At 38.3% G+C, this 5,896-nt stretch overlaps 1 pseudogene; it reads left to right on the top strand.

The window, feature by feature from the left end:
* Positions 1-992: 992 nt before the first annotated feature.
* Positions 993-4,708, top strand: LOC144710094 (small ribosomal subunit protein uS7-like; annotated as a pseudogene).
* Positions 4,709-5,896: the final 1,188 nt, after the last annotated feature.

Below are 5,896 nucleotides of genomic sequence, written 5' to 3'. Positions count from 1 at the left end.
TCCCAACTAACATGTGATAAAGTGATTTTGTGCATGTAAAATGTACTTAAATTATAGTCATTCTATACATCATTTTATTAATCCTGTCTTTATTTTACTATAAATTCCCTTTTCACTAATTAATTCTTGAAAAGCCTAACATCACCATTTCTTTTCACTATAACTCTGTCTAGTGCTTCAAGGCCATCTTTTATCCCATTCCGAAAATGGTTTGGAATTATTATTTCTAGTGGCATTAAACTTAAATTGCATTAAATAAAAAATAAAAGAAGAACAAAAAAAGGGGGTTTCTAGTAGCCAGCTAAAGGAAGGAGCTAACAGCACTCAAGCTAGCAGTCAACTAGCAAGCACACCACACTCACATTGGGCAGCAGCTGGAAAGCACCATCGCACATAGGGCCTATGATTGCTGGCACATAAAGACCCACAAAAGGCCAATAGAGTTCCTCATGCGTGCTGGAGATGGTAAGTTATTTCAATGGTTAGAGTTACTTGATGGTTATACAGTTATTTTTATTTTTTATTTCTGCGATATGGGATCAATGATGGCCTTTTAATTTCAGCTCCACATCAGGCCAGACCAAGATAGAACAAAGGGATCATGACCCAAGATGCCATAATCTAAAGGAAAAAAAAAAAAATTATGACCACGCCTTGAGCCGACCCGGCCCGTAGCCTGTGTCATGCTGCCCCATTTTAAGGAGATAGACATGATCTCAGCCATCCAATATCTTCATAGAAATCTGGACGGTGAGATTTGTTTCATGATATTTAATCATTTTTCTTTCTTCTTCAGGAATCCTAATTGGGTGTCAGGAATGACAAGGTCAAAGGGGCCCATAAACATTACCAATTACAAGGGGGAACGATGATAGGGCATACTCATGGGGAATGTTGACGAAGCCACAAGGGGTACACAGGAAAAATGGGTTCAGAAGTGCAATTAAGTTGCAGCCATCAACCCATCATTAGAGAGATCGGACAATGGGGGAATGGGGGGTTTCTCCATCCTTCTCCATGTCCTATTCACTGTCCTCATTGTTCAGTTGGTCGAGGCTGGTGACGAGGGGATCACATATTGATCCAATGACTTCTGGATAGCCGCTGGATCAAATCTGACCGATTGGAGGTCAAGAGAACCTCTCTCTGCACCATAAGGGGAAATTTCAATGGCTGAAATGTCATCTTTCTCACAGGAAAAAACAGAACCAGCAGAGGTCCCTCTTGGGGTTTGGAGTGGGGGTTGAGTCATGACAGCTGCATCATCGGCTTGATCACTCAAGGAGGCGTTAGAGAAGATCAAAGAAGTGAGAGATCTGCACCAGCAAGGAGAAGAAGGATGGGGGAGACCAAGGCTAGGGGTTGGTGAACAGCATCCCCACCCCCATATTTTGATTGAGGGCAGGTTTGATACCCTCTTGAGCTCCATTTGGTTGAGACTTGGAAGAACAACATTATAGATTAGATTTGATGAAGTTCAATCACTTATCAAGTTCATTCAGGCATTTCCTTGAGAACCTATTGTGCATTTGAAGATATCCATGAAAATTATTTTAGCTTATAAGAATTATTTAAAAAATACCAACTAAACTCGCTTTTGGCTTGTGGTGTCTTTGAGGCATTCTTTCGAACACCTTCATGGTGTCGACAGAAACCCCAGTATTACTTGCAATTTTCTTCTATTAAAAAATACAAAAAAAAATCTTAAATACATTTACTACCTACTTAGGATAATCAGACATATAAAATCATAATTACACACTAACACCCTTCTTTTCAATATTCTTCATCTTTCTACCATTTCTTCCTTTATCTTTAACTATCTAGTTAACCCATTAACTCTCTTCTGAATTAGATAGCCCTTCTCATTTCTCTATCCTCTAATTATTTATCCCTTTTCCTTAAACCCTTGTATGATAAAATAACAACTTATTCTCTTTATCTATCTAGCTAACTCAACTTATTCAGATTTTCTTCTTATCTATCTACTTAATTAACTCATCCCTAGACCTGCACTTATCTTTCCTAATCTTAAAATGCATACATATATGTCCTTTAATCTACTCAAATCTATCACTCAACTTATAATACTCACTTTCTCATATCTTTGTAATACTTTTCTATATTTTATTCTTGTTCTTACATCTTAGAACACTTAATACCTCTATACACTAAGTACTTGCATCTTATTACTATAACCGCTTGTTCACTATCTAACTAGAATATTAATATCAATTATCATTATCACTACCTCTTACTCATAGTATTTCATTATTCGATCTACCTCACTATCTTCAATACTTCTTCAACTACCTACATTAATATCACCTATAGTTCTAAAACAATTAATTGATTTCAAGTGTCTTACTTCTTTATTATCTCTAGTATCTACAAAGATATATAGATAATATATTATATTCTCTACTTATCTAGTTCTCTCTCACATCAATTACTATTCATTATTTTTGAACACTATCTTAAGTTATTGAATCCATTAAATACTACTCCCTACCTACTAATCACTTATCTTCTACTATATTCACTATGTTTATTCCAATGATTAATTTTTCTCAACCATAACTCAATTATTGGATTCACATCTAAAGCCCAGTCCTTCTGGAGATGACATTTCTCTGACTGTACATTTGAGTGAATTTTTATCTTCAATCAAATTTATTTGGTGTTAGGTAAATTAAAATTACAATGACACTAAAATTAAAGACGTAGTTTGCCTATACCAACACACAGGAATGATAATAAGGCATACATGGATAGTGGGTATTGGGAAATCAATGCATGAATTACAAAGAAAATCAATACAGAATAATCCAAAACTTTCCCCAAAATAGGCATTCTACTTCTGCTTTTCTTTATTTTTCTCCTTCATTTTTTATTCGTCTATTTTTCTTCTTCTTATCAAATGTTGATTTATATAATAAAGGGATATTATAAAAATTCCACAAAATAAATGTTAGGACTTTATTCCTACAGGAAAAAATGTGAAAGACAAGTGAATAATATGAATGCGGAATAATGCCATATGGGAGTTTAATCATCACAAATAAGGATGAAAATGAATGAAATCTAAGGTTATGGAACATGTGATACAATGAACCGGCAAAACAATTAGCTTTATCAATGATCATGACTAGATGTATGTTGCAAGGAAAGTTTGGCACTATGGAATGCTCGCACTAAGTAGGTTTGGGCAACATAAGGTAGGGAAAAGGAAAATGGTTTTGAACATCACTTATGTCTATTCACTTCAGACCCATTTCACTTCAGTACTTTGGGTTTTTAATTTTTCTCAATGCTATTTAGACAGCAACCCCAAATAATTTGTCTACAAAATAATAACTACATGATTAATCTAGCTATCATGGTATTTATTCCTCCAAAATCTAATCAGTAAGCCAAGTAAGCCCAACTTCAATACCTGCCAAATTCTCCGACGATCGGACAAAATTTAGATGTAAAAATAGCTGTAGTGGAGGCGTTGCCATAACTAGAAGTGAAGCTGTTCAACCGGTGGTCGTTTGAAGATGTCGAGGCCGGCTGATGTTTCTCTGACCAATTACATTGCCACCACCTCTGGAAAGCACACAACATACATTTCTCATATTGAAGTTGACTCAACAAATCGCCTCACAACTGGCCAATCAGATAACTTTTAATGGAACAACAAATAAGCAAGAACAACATACCCCACACCCAGACACTAACAAGCATCGGCGTCTATGATCAAAGGTAAACTAGTCATTAGAACGCAATTATAACGTCTATGATTACTCAGATGATCATTCATTGAAGGGATCTGAATATTCTGTAACTGGCCATTATAACGACTAGTAATGACCTTACTTAGCCCAAGCCTATATCACTATAATCGATTTGAGCTGTTGAGGTTATGCAAAAATAGTAATTTCCTTCTTCTTCTTCCGGAGTGTTCTTCTTCCTCAATTTTTTCTCGATCTACTACTTCTTCATCTGTCTATTATCTGTTTCCTACTATCTCTCAAACATATGTATGATACTCAACATCCCTCACTGCTGGGCGATACTTTGTAAAGCATTTCAGGAAAGTGCAGTGCCCAATAGTGGAGAGACTCACAAGCTCTATCATGATACACGGAAGAAACAATGGCAAGAAACTGATGGCCGTTAGAGTTGTCAAACATGCCATGGAGATCATCCATCTCGTAACTGATGCCAACCCCATTCAAATCATTGTTAAATGGGGTTGATGCTATTATAAACAGTGGGCAAAGGGAAGACGCAACGAGGATCAGGTCTGCGGATGTGGTGAGATGTTAGGTGGTGGTTATTTTGCAGCTGAGGAGGGTGAGCCAAGCTATTCATCTCTTGACCACAAGTACCCACGAGAGCACTTTCATATACATTAAGACTATTACCGTGTGTCTTGCTAACAAACTCATCAATGTCATCAAGGGATATTCCAACTGGTATGCCATCAAGAAGTTGACCGCGTTACCAAGGTCAACCATTGAGAGGTTGGTGAAAAATCTAATTTTCCTTACATTTCCATGTTTTTATTTCAATGTTTAGATTGAGTTTGACAAAGAGTGACATGTTTTGTTGACATAGTGTAGATCAACTACTGGAAGGTATTTTCTTCCTAGTGATGCAAATAATCTTTTTTTCAAAAAAAACTTCTACCTTTGCACCTTCAGGATCTCAAATGAAATGACTTTGTACAAACACTCATGCAAATAGAAATTATTCACAATGAACTTATCGCTCCACGAACTAATATATGTGTCATAGTTGAAAATCTTGAAACATTGGGGAATAGAATTGCAAATATAGGTAAATCACTTCTTTAAAGAGTCTATAGCCTGAAGCGTGAACTTTATGCTTGTTGGAGTTTGAGAATAGAAATTCACATGTCACCATATGCTCAGTGAAGGAAAACTGAAAAGAAGAGTAATTGTAAGATGATTTATATAAAATATGAAATAAAAATGGACTTAAACTCCTGCTGAAGTTCTCTTATGGGGTTGGTGGCTAGCCAATAGGTAGGCTTGGTGGCTCCTCTAAAGAAATAGATTCGGGAAAATATAAAAAACAATCTTTGTGGAGCTCTAAAATATGACCATAAACCTTAAATTGTGTACACATATCATGATTGAGAAATGAATTCATACCATTCTTGAAGACTTCCACAATGTTAAATAGCGCAACTGATGGCGCGTCACCACCGGTCGTCATCGAGCCAGTAGCAGAGGAGCAGCAGGACGTCCCCGACTCAGCACCCGAGGAGCCGTTACTACCCAGCTCGCCACCGAGACGAGTCCAGCTACCACGACAAGCCGCCGCAGCAACACGGGATCCCGCATTCCGTTACTCGGCATGACGCGGACGCCGACCACCGCAGCACACCGATACCGTCAGTTACTTTATTCTATAGTTTTTCACTTTATTCGTATTGTCGTGTAGCGGGGGAAGGGCCCATATGAGGAACCCCTCCCCCCCCCCTTTTTTCTATGTTAGGCCTAACAAGCCTGTTTCCATACTTTCTTTCCTTATTTTCCTTTCCTTTTCTTTTGTGTTTTTGGACTTAAGGAAGGGCCCATCTTCACCCATATATAAGGGGAAGAGGTGGGCGCTTCCCTCACCTTTGACCTAATTTTGAAGAATTGCACTTTGAGAAAGAAGGGTCAGGTCGTGGAGAAGAAGAGAAGAAAGAAGAAGAAGAGAAGAAAGAAGAAGAAGAAGAAAGGAAGAAGAGAAGGAGAAGAGAAGGGGAAGGGAAGGAGACCACCGCTCACCGCCCCTCGCTCGAGTCACGTTGCCGCCGAGTCCGCGCGACCGCCTCCCGCGTCCGCGCCGATAAGGCCACCGCGGCGCCGCTCCTCTGCCCGGCCGCCGCCGCCGA

This window comes from Wolffia australiana, chromosome 12, assembly GCF_029677425.1.
Source record: "Wolffia australiana isolate 7733 chromosome 12, ASM2967742v1".
NCBI lineage: Eukaryota > Viridiplantae > Streptophyta > Magnoliopsida > Alismatales > Araceae > Wolffia > Wolffia australiana.
Note: the sequence above shows the minus strand (reverse complement) of the source record. Positions and strands in the feature narration are given on the sequence as shown.